The following is an 18,750-nucleotide window of genomic DNA, read 5'->3' on the forward strand; positions in this document are numbered from 1 at the left end:
TCATTAAAAAGATAATATCTTTATTTACATAGAAAATAATTACTTTTTCTGCTATTTAAAAAGTTCTTTTCAATATTAAGTTTTACTAATTAAGGGAGTGGATTTTTTTTATAAAAATTTAATTTAATGGAACCCAGATGTTTAAATTGTTTTTATAACTTAGAAATCAATTTTTTTACGATTTATCGTACGCCTTGTTTTAGATGTTTCGGTTATGAATAATTAAAAATATACAATAAAGTTTAATTTTTTAATTAAATTATTTTAAAGTTTTATTATTCCTCTTCATTGATCAAATTTAGATTTTATTAAAGAATTTTTTATATTTAAAATTAAATATAAATAAAAGTTACTACTAGTAACGAATCTTGAGTTTATGTTTTAATTTAAAACGTTACACAAATTCCTCGTAAATACAGTGTAAGAGAAAAAAAAAGTGTAATATTGCCATAGAAATGAAAAAGATAAGTAAATAAACTTTTTATAAGTTTCGTTTGAAAAAAATATAACATCAACATTTATTTACTAATAACTTTAATTTTTAATAAATAAAAGAGAAGATTGAAAATTTCTTTCATGATCAGAATTTCTGTCTTTAATATATGTAGATGTAGAAGTAAACACATTGATTAATTTTAAAATAAATGAAGATAAATTATTGATAAACAAATGATTTATTTTTAAAACATAGTTTATGTATTGTTTTTGAAGATAATATGTAAAAAGTATATATCAACAAATTTATAAACATTATATAATATTTATTAAAATATTTTATAGTATATATATTTATGTATAAAAAATATAAAAATAATTCTTTACAGATGATGTAAAAACTCTTTAGAGATAAAAATACTTCATACTAGGGAAGGAATCCATAAACGGTGGTAATTATACTATATATGTACTACAGGGCTATGGCCTCCTGGCCAATCACCGCTACAGCAATTTTTGCTTTTTTTTTATTATACTGCTACAGAAAGTCATTTACAGAATATTACTATTTTAATGAAGAAAATGAGAACTTGTTAGATATTCCATCCAAGAACAGTTGATTTGGAAGCCCGCATCTATTAGAAGTAAACTGCTAACTGTATTAATAGCTTATAATGTCTTTAAAGACGTTAATTGTTTTTACACAAGAAGTAAAACTGTATATTAAAAAGAAATCATAAAAATAAACAACCTTTCGGATATTTAAGGGCTTTTATCTACTAAAAGATAAGTGGTACAGAACGGAAAGAAATAGTGGAATTTACTTGATTTAGAAAATCAATTCGGACTTTGATAAGCAATCGTTCAAAGTTGACTCGCTCAGAAAACTGATTTACCTAGTTAATGGGACTTTTGTTAAGGAAATTTTAAATATTCCCTTTGAGAACGTTCTGATTGGTTGAGCTTAATTAAATATACCACACATTAGGCTTTATACTTAACAGCTTTAGTCATTAAATTCTATGTATTTGTATTAAGACATATATATATGTGTGTGTGTGTGTGTTTGTGTATACACACACCCACGCGAGTTCTAGATATATTTAATTTAGTAATTAAAATACATTGTAATAATAACAATACGTGACTTAATGGGCTTACACTGTAAATGAACTGCACGTTTATTTATCTCAACTAATTTCATTATTTCATTACGGCATAGAAAGAAAGGTAATGTATATAAAACAAGTGTTTACAAGTAAAAAAAAAGAACTAGAGATCAACGGACGTACGCAGTATGTACCTATTAGACCCTGACATTCAACAGTTTTTTTTTTATTAGTAACACAATCCCTGATGCACCGTCGTAAAGAGATAGTGCAGCTCTCTATCGGTAAACAAGAAGACTATAATATTACCTGTACAATGTTATCCGCCAGGTATCGCTGAGGTACACTCGAACAAGTTAACGTAGCTAACACGTTCACTACTACCTGTGTGAAAGATACATTGACTGCACGGACACAGCCAGTTTCAAGTTCAGGTGTAGTAGTTTGAAGTTGTGCGTGTTCTGTTCTGCATTATTGATATATTAGTGATTTCTGTGAGTCAAGAAATAAAGATCTAATGGATTATATTAGTTCATGACATCTGCCGAACTCTAATACAGGTAATTAATATAATTAATATTTTTATTAAACTTTAATAGCATCGATAACAAGAAATAACACGTCGCTGAAAATTTAGACAGGTGTAAGCTTGTTAAATGTCTTTCTTTTTGTCCAGTAGAGCTCATCACATCTCAAACCGTAGTAACTTAGCAAGTCACCTAATCAAATTCAGTAAAATCCTCTTTTATAACCTCTAAAATGGAACTTGTTTCATTAAAATGTGAAACTCGTATTGATAATTATCTTTAATGTATTTTTATTTATGATATAGCTTTTCAAATAATATAATTAAATGATAGTTAAAGTTATAATGTATATTCATTTTTCAGTTGTTTTATAACGATAATACATAAAAAATATTAATATTTCTCTACTTAAACCTTTTAAGTTAATTAAAAATTATACTCACTTATTTTAGATGAATATATTTAGATTTATAAAGTCAAATATTTTGTATTATAATAGAAAATTAGTTGTCGGCTTAATTTCTGTTCAAGATTCATTGAGAAAAAAGTCAGTATCAATATTATTAATTAATGTATCATATTTCAGTGATATTATGCACTGGATACGAAAATAATTTATTAATGAGATTACAGAAATCTTTTTTTTTTTTAAATAAAACCTTTCATACGTAAAATTTGAATTCGTACTGTCATTTTAACATTGGCAGAACAATTATTTGGATTTTCTTAAAATGATCATGTGAACTTCCAAAATTATATGTTTCATATTTATTTATTTTATATAACTATTGTTAAACTTTTCTTGATATCTTTATCTGTAAATATGATAAAATTACTCGACTATTTGTAAAATATTAATTATGAAAATTAGGTTAAAAAATCGGCTACTTAAATTTAAGATTTTATTAAAGATGATTTTTGTGTTTTTATTAACATATTTTAAAGAATAAATTATATATGTGTTTTGGCATATAAGGGTAAAAACAGTACGAGAATAATAATATTTCATGTAAATTTCTTTGAAGAATGAAGTGTTATTTTTTTTTAATATTATTAACTGTTTTATTTATTATTTTTATAATTCCATTAATTAACAATAAAACTGTGACTGCAATAAAAATTTAATTCTGATAATTATGATCTATTAATAAAGATTGCTCAGTGTAATAATATATCTAATGATTAATTTACATTGACCTTAATGGTTTATTATTTTTTTATTTGACTTTGTTGAATGTATCAAGGTCATTGGTAAATACAAGGATGTGGATTCGAGTCTGTGTTATAGACAACTAGCGGTCAGTTATTTTACACCGCTAGAAATATTTCAAACATGTTGTATATTTTAACGATGATAATATATTTATAATATATTTTATTAGTTGAATAAAAGATTCACCTTAATGTGCATTTATTATTATAAATGCATATTGAGCCAAAGTATTTGTAGGCGCTATAAAAACTTGCATTATTGTTATAAATATGCTATGCAGATGGCTTTAAATATTTATTATATCTTGTTAATAACGTGAACGTCCGTGACCGTAAATATGCAATATCTTAAGTACAACAATCATTTTTTCATTCAAACATAAGCGTGAATTGTTTGTCAAACACACACTATGCAATTGTTCAATGGCTACAGGTAATAAACGATTTCGATCAACTTTAATTAAACTTAGAGTGGTGCATTACAAACGAATATTTAGTTAACTAATACGGCTTATGGAACGTACATAAAAATAGTTAAATCATTATTTCTGGAAGCAATAAAAGTAAAGGCATGCAGTTCTTTTTGCAGATTTAGAATTTAGAGGATTTAAAAATGCGATTTATTGCTTTCAAGTTGTTATTTATTCGTAAATAATCTGCATAATTTTATGTAAGTTTTTAACATCTATTTACAATGAAAACTTTTCTTAAAATTCAGTCTACTTAGCGTTAATTATTTTCTGAATTGAAATCCAAATGAATCTTTATTAACGAATTAGATTGCAGAACTAAATCATTCATCAAAGAAAGTAAATACGATCGGTCATAATAATTAAGAGCCTATATGTTACCGTTCAATCATACATTATATGCCGTTTGCTTTTAGGAGATTTTAATCAGAAAATGTATAATTCGAGTGTTAAAATCCCTTTCATTAACTGAAAAATATCTGCAAAAATACAGATTTACATTCATAAAACAATTTAAATTTGGATTAAAAGAAATTTCGTGGAAGATTAAATTGTTTTAATCGTTGAAAGATAAGATAAAACATAACACTTAAATTACTTGTTTTGAAATCGTTCTTCCGGCGGATCTTCAAATCTAATTATAGATCTCTTTCTTAATTTTTTACTGATGAAAATATTGTTACTAGCACCCGTTTTGAACAGATTTAAACTCTTTTTAACCTTAAATAATGGATTAATATGTGTCCCTATCTTGCGTTTATTCGTTTAATATGCTTTTGACAATTAGTTTGCAATTTTCATACTGTTGTTAAATGTATTTAAAGCTTAATTTTATGTGTTACGTGCAAAATTGAATTTTTATTTACCGGTTAATGTGTTTCTATTTGTCTTATTTCTATCAGTAACAAATTTTCTATAAGTAAGATGTTGCATAGTGCTTGAACGGTTTCTTTCTGTGATGAATGTAGATTCCATCTGTCAGTACCTGTATTCTGTATTACATATTCGTAATCTGTATCTATATTGAGTTCAATCATTGAAATTCAATTCATGCACTCTTTGGTCTCTCTGTTAGTGTGTGTTTCGCAGTACTAGTAGTTTTGTATCTTTGAAGTTGCGTTTGAAGACTAGTAACACGTGGGTTTAAAAAATCAAGGGTTATCAACGAATTTCTGATAATTTTCGTAATTATATTTCTTTACTTTTTGTACTTTTTTTGTTTTTTTTAATGAAGAAAAACTAAAAGAAAGTACTATAATAAAATAACATAAATGATTGCTATATTACGTGTTCTTAAACGAAAAACGTTCTAAAACAATATTACTTAATTTTAACGTAGATTACAAGGCTGATATTGTAGACAGTTGCTGGTAAGATAATGAGCTGCTTTATCAAATTTCTTACACGAGTTGTTAGACATCGTATACACTGGCGCAAAATATTAATACTTTTTATTTACCATATCACCTTATAAGCGATAAAAATGTTGTTTTATTTATTTTTATATAAATTTTGTTTCTCAGATCATTAAAACGAATATATTTTTTCTTCTTCTAATTTTAAAAATAATCATTCCTGTTTGAATTGTTTGTTGATTTTTCCAAAATCTGGAAAACCACTGGTAAAAAACCTAAAATTGTCATATATGATGGGAATTCTAATTCAAATTTAATCCAAGATACAGTGCAACAGGCGTAGTCTTCTGAATGGCTTTGTGTGCTTTATTTGTAGTTTTGAAAGCTACTGAAAAAGGAGTTGTGTGTGTGTGTGTGTGTTTGTATATATATATATATATATATATTGCTGAATTCGTTTATTTACAATCAGTTTCCATATTGAAGCTATAATTAAGTTGTATGACAGATTGTCATTTGAAATATGACCATCCAGTGATAATCCTCAACAAATACAAAAACAATTAATAAATACAAGGCAAATACTATGAATAAATACTAGTAACTACAAAAAAACGTGATAATATTTGATAATGTTTGAGAATATAATTAAATATCTTTACACCATTAATCAAGTGGCGCAGTAAACAGAACAGCAATAAACAAATCATTAACTTTAAATAGAACAGCAATAAATGAAACATTAACTTTAAGTTACCCATAAGATAAACAATAAACGTAAGCTTCCATAAATTTGATAACGGGGAATAAAACAAAAATAATTATAAAAAGTGGTACTCCAACAAACCAGATCATCATAACGGTACATCAACCAGATCAGACAGACGGATTCTTTTCAGCCTTCTAACGGTCTCACTGTTTTCAAATAAATTTAAAGCTAGATGATTAACATGCTTTTCCAACCTGGACACATACCTCCGCTTGGGTTATGTTCCGTAATATTTTATTCAGGAACCGTTGAATGGTCTCCATATTGTTGTTATGGGTTGTGCCCCAGAGTTCAATTCAGTAAGTCCAATGGCTTCAAGAAAGCCTTGTAAACCAAACTTTTTTTGTATAAAAAATGTTGAGATCCCTTACCCTATATCCAGCATTAATGTCAGACAATTTCCTTTTCTCCCGTTTATGATCTCTCCAAGTTAAACTGTGGTCAAGGTAAAAGCCCAGATACTTTACCTTATGACATGAAGTATTCTCATACCGTTTAAATGAACTTTAGGGTAATCTCATCGTGGATGTTTCGTGGCTAGACTTTGTCGGATTTACCTTTATTCTCCATTTAAGTAGCCAACACTGAAAGCATCCAATGCAGATTGTAATTTCTCTGAGGCTGTATTCGGGCTACTGGCAACCGCCAAGATTGCCGTATCATCTGCGTATGAAGTAGCTGCATAGGATTAAGTAATAAGGTTGTGGCTGGTACAATTTTAATTTGCAAAGAAGACCAGGCAACCAGACTTTATCAAATGCTTGTTCACGTCCAAAAAGGCCACCAAACAATACCTTTTCTCTTCTAGACATCTGACGATAACACTAGTAACGCTATAGCTTTGTTCCGCTGTTGAATGACCATCCCTAAGTTGAATTGATGCTCGGGTATCACACCTTCGCTTTCTAACACGGGCCAGAATCTACGCAGGAACAATTTCCCAAATATTTTAGATAAAATCGGTAGTAGGCTTTTAGGCCTATACGAAGATACTTCCTGTTAACCTTTGCCAGGTTTCAAGACAGTCGTTATCTGTAGTATTTTCTATTTGGATGGGTAGTAAGTTTTCCTAAGGATTTCATTAAGTATTCGTAATTTACGTATGTCAGAAATAGTTTTAGACGGTAGTCTAGATATCATTCTGTGCGTAATGCAGTCAAACTCTGAAGCCTTTCGTATATTCTTAATCCTCTTCACTTCTTTTAAAGAGGATGGAGATAACCCATATGCTATCTTCGTGAATGGCCTCAAAGGAAAACATAAAGGAATTGAGTTATTTAAGAAGTCACTAATCTCCATTCGATACCTCCTTGCATCTCATGCGGCTGGAACACCTTGCCTAGGTGCGTAACGATCAGGCACTTTGGCTGTCGTTACAGACCCACTCATTAGCCGTCTTTAATGAAGTGAATGCGGTTGGTGGTCGCTTGAAGTTTTCCGTCACCTTCCATAAAGAATGATCATTTCACTTCAGGGAAGATATACTTTCAACGTATTGTTTAAATGATTCATTACTGCGCATATTTAGTAGTACCTTCAATCTGCAGGCCATCCTGCTCATTGCCACCCTGTCCTTAGGCCTCCCGAACAGTTATCATCTCCTTCTAAATTTTCTTTCTCTTTTTTCTAACTAGTTTCATAATCTCCCGGTGATAATTCGCGTCTTTTCATATTCCTATTTTCTTTTGTAGTCGTATTGTAGTTAGACTCCTCATTCTAACTACAATACGACTTCCAGTCCATTCTATTGTAAAAAAAACAGGGATCCCTTTTTTCTCATAATCATGGTAATAATTATCTTCTGATAATTAGTACAGGCAAGTGATCCGACATGATTCTGTATAGGCGAGTGATCCGACATGAAATCGCAGTTGTTTTTCACAACAGTATAAATAGGCGATACTCCCGAGCCGACATAAAAATCCATCAAGTCAAGATTTGTAGGCCAATAGGTTTCTTGATGCCCATAGATAACGTGTAGTTGCATCCTTTCGATAGGCACCGTCAGGGCCCTTCCGAAGGTAGTTTTAAACCGTGATCCCCAGAATACATTCTTCGCGTTCCAGTCACCTCCCGGAATGAATTGGCACCAGCGAGCTAAAAAGTATTCAAAAACATGTCACTGGTTACGGCCTGGAGAGAGGGACAGTAGATAGTCTAATAATCCCTAACCGGTCCAAAATTTCAATTGAGGATGCTGAATGCCGTAGTTCATTTTTACCACCATCACATTACTCCATGTGCCCTGACATCTGGTTGGTTGGGTGTGTACAATGAACAATCTCTAATGTTCAAATAGTTTCTGTTAGTAAAATGAGATTCTGATATAAGGACGACGTCTAGCAGTTCACAGACGATCAGCATCTCCAGTTCCTCCCTTCGGTTCAATACACCATTAACATTCTACATTGCTATTTTTAGGTAATTTCTATCAACAAATTTTAGAAATTACCTTTTTTAGCAAAACCAGGACGTTCCCAGTCTGTTGCATCAAAAACTCAATGTTACTCATTAGCTCTCAAATTTACCTAGTGAAATTGAACTCTTCAATCCCATCAATGCTTCAGCGAAGAATTGGGGATGAGGATTGAAATGTTTATTGAAAGAGTCATTGTTATTATTATTCAGATTTCTCATAGTCCTCTATCCTAAAGACAGGAAATCACCATGGTCACGGTTATAGGATTTGTCTCTTGTACCCTGGGATCTCAGGATCCAAGAGACCCTTAGATCTCAGATTGTTCATCAGAGGATAACTCATCCTCTTTTTACCTTTTCTTTCTATGATCTCTTAATAAATCTTGCCACCTTTATAATTTGCAGGATGATCCTCATAGAATAAATCACAAATTACCAAAGCACTTCTATCTGTCTTCTAGCAGTCAGCGTTTTTGTGTCCTCCTGCACACTTCACACAGCGGTATGGTCTCATGCAGTTATTTCTAGTGTGACAGAACTGCTAATACCTCACACATGTACCAATCCTGGAACAATCTGGGATTTCAAATCTAACACAGCAGTTAGCTATGTACATTATTCTGAACACATCCCTATAATTATTCTTAGGTTCCAAGTTTCTTAAAAAAAAGTGGCCAACGGCTCTTTTGTTACTCGGTGACAAGCGTTTATGATACTCCCTTCATTTTCAATCTCTTTCTGTATAAAATAAATTGGATCGAATGGTGAAAATTCTTTAAAACTACCTGAAATGACCTTTCATCAGGTCTTGTGAAGATATGTCTATTAGGTTATTTTCTCTAACCACATGAATTATTTTCTTGTAGCTCTTAATATCCTTCAACAGCAGTCGAAGTTGTTAATTTATTATTCCAACTCATATTCCTTCGAAATACTGTATAATATTATGGGAGGAGGTTTAACTTCTTCCTTTTGTGGAACAGCATTACTAGTCTCCACCATCGGTAGATGACCAAATCAATTGAAAGAGGAATGTAATTTTCAGGAATTGTGTTAGTTATCATTGGTGTGCGTAACAACGGCACCGTTTGCCATGCGGACTGACTGTAATGGAATCTATAATATCAAAATTACTGCTACTTTCCCGAGGGCTACTCATATTTTCTATGATATCATCTCTATCATCTACCTTCATGATGACTTCTGTGGATCTCTTTTGGAACATTTTAATGGTCTACACTTCTGTTTACCTGGGTGTTGTTTATATTTACCGCTTTGCAGCTGATTGGTTGCTATGTGAAACAGCCTGAAGTTGGTACATAGCAACGTTTCGATTACTAGGTTGCCTAGCTTGTGCCTCACACTATCAAAGTAACTAAAAAATAAAATCAAGTTCAAACAACATAAATCTTGCACAACAAATAATTAAAATTTCTGACTTAAAATCACAATCCATATAATAAATCACAAAATTTCAAAAAGAATCACATAAGTTATCTATCAACTTACTCTCACAGTAACAGCTTACCTCCATAAAGTTCTTAGGAAGAACAAATTCAAAATAATTAAAAATGACTAGTTTATATTTTAAAAATTTAATTATAGCTTACACTGATGAAAATAATAGTATGCATTGAATGGTATAATTTACACTTAATTTAGAATAAAAAATGTTTTCATAGTAATTATTTTATTCTTATAATTAATTTCTAAAATATGAAATAACTACATTTCGTGAAATTTAAAAAAGGTAGTATTGTTCATTTAAATTTTAAATAGCATAAACAAAAAGAATAAACCGAGTGCCCTGTAAATTGGAAACAGTGTATAAAGCCTAATGCATAATTTCTTACAGAAAGTGGTACAATTATTTTTTGCTTATGGAATAACCTCTTCCATTCTTATTATGGTTGTGATAATATATATGAGTCGCAAGAGACATCATTTAAGAGTTGCTTATTCTAAGAGTGAGGATGGTTGATTGTATGATCATTCTAAAGTATCTTTTAGGGCTAAATTTTACCTGCATTTTGAAGGACTATAATATAACTTACGCAGTACATTATGCTATCGTGTTCTTGAATGGTTGCATATATTTGTGTCAAGTTGACTATAGCCGTTAGACATATAAACCAAAATAAAGACTTTCCATGTGAAGAACGTCCATTTTTTACAGAATATTAAAACTGAATTTCTTCTATGCCTTTGTATGATTTTGAAAATATTTTGTTTTGTTTATTGTTATTCTAAGTGGTTTATTTTTCAGTTTTTTTATATAACATTTTTGAGAATAAATTATTTCATAAAAGTGTTTGATTGAAAGATCTATAAATAGAACTTATACAAAATTGTTAAAAAAAAAATTGGTAAAATTCTTATATGATTATGTTGGACAGGAATACTAATAATTGCACAAAATTCAGCAATGCTACTGACAATTATTTTTTTTTTTTTTGAGCTGCATCAAACCAGTCATTTGCAGCTCTCTAAGATTCCCTATCTAGTGCTAGTCATTTCATTTCAGTATACCCCCTACTTCCTACATCCCTAACAATTTGTTTTACATATTCCAAGCATTGCCTGCCTACACAATTTTTTCCTTCTACCTGTCCCTCCAATATTAAAGCGACTATTCCATGATGCCTTAATATGTGGCCAATATGTCTGTGTCTTCTTTTAACTATATTTTTCCAAATGCTTCTTTCTTGATCTATTTACCTCTTCATTTGTCACTTTATCCACCCATCTGATTTTTAACATTCTCCTATAGCACCACATTTCAAAAGCTTCTAATCTTTTCTTCTCAGATACTCCGATTGTCCAAGTTTCACTTCCATATAAAGCGACACTCCAAACATACACTTTCAAAAATCTTTTCCTGACATTTAAATTAATTTTTGATGTAAACAAATTATATTTCTGACTGAAGGCTTGTTTCGCCTGTGCTATTCGGCATTTTATATTGCTCCTGTTTCGTTCATCTTTAGTAATTCTACTTCCCAAATAACAAAATTCTTCTACCTCCATAATCTTTTCTCCTCCTATTTTCACATTCAGTGGTCCATCTTTGTTATTTCTACTATATTTCATTACTTTCGTTTTCTTCTTGTTTGTTTTCATGCGGTAGTTCTTGCGTTGGACTTCATCCTTGCAATTCATTGTTTCTTCTAAATCCTTTTTACTCTCAGCTAGAATTACTATATCATCAGCAAATTGTAGCATCTTTATCTTTTCACCTTGTACTGTTACTCCGAATCTAAATTGTTCTTTAACATCATTTACTGCTAGTTCTTTGTAAAGATTAAAAAGTAACAGGGATAGAGAACATCCTAGTCGGACTCCCTTTCTTATTACGGCTACTTTCTTATGTTCTTCAATTATTACTGTTGCTGTTTGGTTCCTGTAAATGTTAGCAATTGTTCTTCTATCTCTGAACTCTAATTTTTTTTTAAATGCTGAACATTTTATTCCAGTCTATGTTATCGAATGCCTTTTCTAGGTTTATAAATGCCAAGTATGTTGGTTTGTTTTTCTTTACTATTAATCTGAGCCCTAAAATTGCTTCCTTTGTTCCTATACTTTTCCTGAAACCAAATTGGTCTTCTCCTAACACTTCTTCCACTCTCCTCTCAATTCTTCTGTACAGAATTCTGGTTAAGATTTTTGATGCATGACAAGTTAAGCTAATTGTTTTGTATTTTTCACATTTATCTGGTCCTGCTTTCTTTGGTATTATGACAATAACACTTTTTATGACATCTGACGGAACTTCCCCTTTTCTATAAATATTACACACCAGTGTGTATAATCTATCAATCGCTTCCTCACCTGCACTGCGCAGTAATTCTACAGGTATTCCGTCTATTCACGAGCCTTTCTGCCATTTAAATCTTTTAATGCTCTCTTAAATTCAGATCTCAGTATTGTTTCTCCCATTTTATCCTCTTCAACCCTCACCTTCCTCTACAACACCATTTTCTAATTAATTTCCTCTGTATAACTCTTCAATATAGTCCACCCACCTATCAACTTTACTTTCATATTATAAATCAGTGTACCATCTTGATCTAACATATCATTGGATTTTAATTTATGTACCCCAAAATTTTCCTTAACTTTCCTGTATGCTCCGTTTATTTTACCAATGTTCATTTGTCTTTCCACTTCTGAACAGTTTTCTTTAATCCACTCTTCTTTTGCTAGTTTGCACTTCCTGTTTATAGTATTTCTTAATTGTCGACAGTTCCTTTTACTTTCTTCATCACTAGCATTCTTATATTTTCTACGTTCATCCATCAGCTGTAATATATCGTCTGAAACCCAAGGTTTTCAACCAGTTTTCTTTGTTCCACCTAAGTTCACTTCTGCTGATTTAAGAATTTCTTTTTTAACATTCTCCCATTCTTCTTGCAGTATCGCCTGGCTTTTTCCATGTGTATATTCTTCTATTATGATTTTTAAAATTGGGTGTTGGCAATTACTAAATTATACTTCATGCAAAACTCTGTTAGTCAGTCCCCTCTTTCATTCCTTTTGCCAACACCCAGGAGGGAAATATTTCCTTCCTTGCCTTTTCCAATGCTTGCATTCCAATCTCCAACTATTATTAAATTTTCATCTGCTTTTACGTGTTTAATTGCTTCATCAATTTCTTCGTATACACAGTCTACCTCATCATCATCATGGGCACTTGTAGGCATATAAATGTTAACAATCGTTGTCGGTTTAGGTTTTGATTTTATCCTTATTACAATGATTCTATCGCTATGCATTTTGAAATACTCTACTCTCTTCCCTATCTTCTTGTTCATTACGAAACCTACTCCTGCCTGCCCATTATTTGAAGCTGAGTTAATTATTCTAAAATCACCTGACTAAAAGTTATTTTCCTCTTCCTACCAAACCTCACTAATTCCTACTACATCTACATTTATCCTATCCATTTCCCTCTTTAAATTTTCTAACTTACCAACCTTTATTAAAATTCTAACATTCCACGCTCCGACTCGTAGAATGTTATTTTTTAATTTTCTAGTAAATTCTTCCTTAGTAGTTCCCACCCGGAGATCTGAATGGGGGACAAGTTTACTTCCGTAATATTTTACCAAGGAAGGCGCCTCCATCATTACTATATGAAAATGCAGAAAGCTACATTTTCTTGGAAAAAAAGTAGCTGTAGTTTACCATTGCTTTCAGCTGCGCAGTACTCAGAGGACTGAGTGATGTTGATTTGGCCGTTTAAGTCGTCCTGACCTACGCCCTTAACAACTACTGAAAGAGCTGCTGCCCTCTTTCAGGAATTATTCCTTAGTCTGGCTCTCAACAGATACCTCTCCGATATGGTTGCACCTTCGGTCCAGCTACTCTGTATCACTGAGCACTCAAGACTCCTCATCAACGGCAAGGTCTCATGATTCATAGAGTGAGGACAATTAATATAAATCTTAAGAAAAAAATTTAAGTTTTAAGTTATTTATATTTTCGGTTATATTTTTTTAATATTGGTCATAAAAACATTATATTGATGCAATATCGAGATTTTATTCTAAATAACCAACAGTTCACTCATTATATTTTTTTCCAAGAAAGTTGTATGTTTACTACAAAATTAAATTCATTTAGTGTTGTTCCTGAAAGTAAAAAAAAAAAAATCATTTATGATTTACCGATTTAATTCTATATGAATATATCCCATTCCATTTTAAATTACATGGGTGAGTTTTATCATCGTATTTACGATACGTTTTAGAAAAACAACATTCATCTACACAAAAATATGTAGGCTAATTGAAAATATTAATTACTTATCTATGTACGAATACGAACATTTAGGAAAGATTTCATTCACGAATCGTTAATTTGAGAAGTAATAATATATTTTTTTTGTAATTTTGGCATGAATTATATCCCTTCAGCGCTATATCCTCCTTTTCGAAAATGTTTTATTAAAATTTTGAATCTTGAGAAATACGAGGTATTCTAATTGCATTCTAGGTTCTTAAATTCACAAATTAATAAAGATCTGTTAAAACTAGACTAGTCAGTTTATCTAATAAAAAAAAAATTTTTTTCTTAAAAATTATTCAAAATTTTTTTCGAAAACTGTTAACCCAAGAATTAGAAGATTGAATTTTACACTATTGTCCGTTGATCTAAACGTCTTAAGATAAGTTTACACGGAAAAATTAAAATTTTTGTCCAAATCACAATTTGTGTTCGGCTGGTTTAATTTACATTATATCTTTTGATAAAAATAAAGAAAACTTGAAAATACACCAGTCTACTTTTTTTAAATTTAAATTACAGTTCGCTAGAAATATTAAAAATTTCCTTTGAGTAGTTGGTTTCTTTACTTTTTTGAAGAACATTTTTTTTTAACTTTACATGGTGTAACTTGATCCACAAAATGGAGGATTGTTTTTATTTTCATTTTATTCTAATATTTCTGAAAATATCTGAGTGATTTAATACGCATAACCACAATTAAAACTTTTGTGTGAGGAAAATTTTAATTCAATATTAAAAAACAAAAAAAAAATACAAAAAAATCAGAAATTTTCGTAAAAATTAATGGACTGTAACTCCATTCTTATCATCTATATAATATCAGACAATGTAAACATATAGAGATTGATGATTGTTATTTTTCAGCTTTTTTTCCCCGATACGATACGATGTCTGAAGTAATATTAATTTCTACCATTCATCCGAAAGATTTTGTATTTCATTCAAAGTTGGCATTTTTCCATAATATTCATACCTCAACATATAAAAAGTATGGCAATTGTAATTTGTCGTCAGCCTGTAATTAAAAATATAAATAAATAAATATTTTCCGAAAAACCTTTTTGTAATTGTTACCCTTTTGAAAACAATCATGTTATCAGATTTAAAAATTTAAAAAAAAAAATATTTTTTTGAATATTTTTTAATCATCTTTCGAGAATGAAAATTTAAATTAAAACAAAGTTTCTTTCATTTCACGAATTTCAGTAATAATTTAAAGTAATAGTAATTTAAAGTATAATTTCAGTATAATTTAAAGTAGTATTTAAAGTATTTAATAATTAAAGTATACTTAATTTTAAGTATAGTAAGTATAATTTAAAGTATTAAAGTATTTCATTCTAATTATCGAGCAATTAATAAATTATTTTATTTCAGTATTAGTAAATTAAAATTATTGAGTCTGTTTACTTTTCATATTACAAGATTTTTAATATAAAAAATTAGATTGTTCTTAATATTATATATTGAAATATTTTAGAATTTTTTGGAATTTAGAACTAGCTCTTTGATGATTTGTCTACAGTTAAAATATTTATCGTAAAGATAATCTTTTTTAATGATTCTAAATATATGAAATATTTTTTCCCAAACAGTTAAAAAGAGATTTGCGTACATGAATAATTAGGCCTAATGGGTATAGGGAAAGTTTTTAATTCATGAATTTAAAAATCAATTTCAATCATGAATTAATAAAAGTCGTGTTAACCTTATACGGTAATTCTCAATAAGCATGTCGTTTAAATATACTGCTACACAATGAAATTCTAGTAAAGTTACTTATTTATTATGTAAACAGCGAGGAAAGAGTAGTGCTATTTCCTTGGAAAGAAAGTATCTTTAGCTTTAAAATTGGCTTTCATTCTTCATTTTATTAGTCCAGCTTTCAATAGATTTTATTTATTTTTATTTATTTTTTGTTTACCAGGAGTTTTAAATAATGATGTTGACTCAAATGTCATCTGAAGAAATTTTATAATTTAAAGATTTTTTTTTAGTAAGAAAATATAAATAGAAATATTTAATAAGAAAAATTCTGTCCTGTTCCGAGGCTGCCGTAGAGAATCAACAATTGTTCTCTTTTAGTTCCAAACCCAATCCCTATTATCTGGTCGATGGACCAAATAATTCATTAAAGGAAATTTGATGAGCCAACTTCTAATCACAAGGCAGCAATTCTGATATTTGTTCGCCTCGGATATTTCAGTTCCCCAGTACCCTGATATCTTGGAAACACTTCCCTATTTCCCAGCTGGACAGGCGTCCGGTGTTAGTTTACAAACTTCACACGGATCCCAGTTAATAAAATGCCTGTTAATAAAATACTTTGAATGATTATACTCTAACTGATTAAATTGTAAAACCGAAAGCTGTAAAATAAGTTGTTTCTCTTTTTCTAAATTTTACAGATATCTTCATAAGTTAGATTATTTAGTTTAGAGTTCCATATTTCAATATGGAACTACCAATCCTTAAAGAAATGAAATAAGGAATCCTGAAAAATAGGATTGAATAAATGGTGAAACATTTCCATCAGTGTGGAATTTATGCTTACCAGTCTATAACCGAAAATTATGTAGAAAATTTTCCTAAAAGAACTGAATAATGTACTCAAATCCAACAAAATGTATATAATATTGCAGATTTTTTTAAATTTGTTTAGGAATAAACTATATATTCTATTATTCCTTTTTAGCGTTTCTGCAAAGTTTTTCTAGGTTAAGGGAGAAAAAATTTGGTAATATGTTTTGTATAGGCTATACTTCTTGACGCCCATCTACCAGTAGTACATAAATATTGTTAGAACAAAATTCATCTTTTCTATATTATGATCCTAGGTTCCGATCGTTAAACTTGGTTTTAAAGTATACATACTTAATCGATGTTATTTATATATCCGTAAAACTTCTATTTCAACCTAGGATAGCTTAACAGTAGTGACTAATAAAAATAACAGAAATTAAAAAAAAAAATTGTAGTTGTAATAGTAATAATAAAAATTTTAAAATGGTAACAGGACTTTCTAACTTGTATGTATGTTAACTTTGTAATCACGTTGCCAGTGTGTGGCCGGGAGCACTTATTCTTTGTAATGCAGGTTACGTGTGATGTATAAAAATTAAGTTCTTTTCATCAATAAAAGTCCAGTTTTTTGTTATAAGCTTGACCTTAAGTTATAAAATGTTAACCTCATAACTTTATAAATATATTACGGTAAATATTGTTGAAATATCACATCGATAATTTAAAAATATTAAGTCCTTTTTTTAGTATTTTTTATATCCTTCATTCCTAAGTAATTTTTTGTCATATTAATCTATAGATTTTATCATTGTAATTAAATATAATACAAAGAGAATTAACATCGATTGTTTCTAAAAAAAAAAATTTCCTACAAATTTGTAATCGATAACAGAATAAAATTTTCTAGTAATTTCAGTGATCACTTTTCCCGTTTCAACTTTCTCGGAAGTGAACGGGAAAAACAAGGACCAGTAATTTGTTTTAATTATCTAAACTAAGTACTTATAATTTACTTTTTAATTTATTTCTGCAATAATTACAATTAATTTTAAAACTGATCCTGTTTTTAAAAAGAGAACTTATTGTGAAAATTTTAACAGTTCGTTTTCAACGTAAGATAAACATATTTTTACGCTCATTACTGACAGAATAATCACTTAAAATGATTAATGATGGCTTTTTATTACTAACTTCATATTTAATGGTGAAATTATAACTTAACAAAGTTTTCTCTAGCTAAAATATATTCACATGAAACATTTTTCGAAAGGTTTTTAATTAAGAAGTCTATTGTTGTATTTTACAAGTTTATTCGTAATTTACTTAGGCGATGTTTTCAGTTTATTTAGACATTTTTTTTTAAATTGGTGAAATATTGGTTTAATGTCTTCAATAATGATAAACTTTGCGATATTAAATAAAATGTAATAAGGAAGTAAAATCTTGACAAATTTATTTCAGTATATTTATGTAACGACGTATACAACAGTCTACCTGGTAACAAGTTTTAACTTCAACAATTTTCCATCAGATACATAAAGCCTAAAAGCACTGGAGTAAGAAGAAAACCAACTATTTAAACGTACAAATCAATTTTTATTTTCCCTCTTCGGCATACATTCTTCATTTTACCGTACCCAGCACGTTTCCCTTAATTTAGCAGACACATTTGTTTTTTTCCTTTCATATCATTTATAATATGAAATTTAATAAGTTATTTCATAATTCTTCCTACCTTTCTCACATTTTTCTCTACTATTAACTTGACTTTTAGAAATTATTTATGCCTTAATATATGTTCAAAATAATTATATTTTCTATTTATTACAATAACAATCTTACCCATCTCAGACTTTCCTTGACTTTTCTGACTTATCTTCAGTGTTTAGTCTACAGTACAGAAGATACGTAAATTTCATCTATGCTATCTAATTCTATCTAATTTTTATATAATTTGTTAATGATCTATCCGGGCTTTTTCTGGTGAACTAATTGCAAAAAACGTTGAGGAAAAATATTTAGAAATTTAATTAGCATATAGCATCCTGTACATAAACTTTATAATAAATTAATGAAAATATTTTTATTTTTTCATCATCTTCACGAATTATTTAATCAGTTTATCCCAGTTTTTTAAAAGTCGCA

At 29.5% G+C, this 18,750-nt stretch overlaps 1 protein-coding gene across 1 annotated transcript in view; it reads left to right on the forward strand.

The window, feature by feature from the left end:
- The first annotated feature begins 1,932 nt into the window (after nt 1-1,932).
- The window catches only part of ck (unconventional myosin-VIIa ck), a 303,003-nt gene continuing 286,185 nt past the window's right edge, over nt 1,933-18,750 (forward strand). Inside the window, exon 1 of the mRNA XM_075355398.1 lies at nt 1,933-2,104. The gene's annotated coding sequence lies outside the window, so the exon portion shown is untranslated. The remainder of the gene's footprint in view (nt 2,105-18,750) is intronic.

Source organism: Lycorma delicatula, chromosome 2 (assembly GCF_047948215.1).
Source record: "Lycorma delicatula isolate Av1 chromosome 2, ASM4794821v1, whole genome shotgun sequence".
Lineage (NCBI taxonomy): Eukaryota > Metazoa > Arthropoda > Insecta > Hemiptera > Fulgoridae > Lycorma > Lycorma delicatula.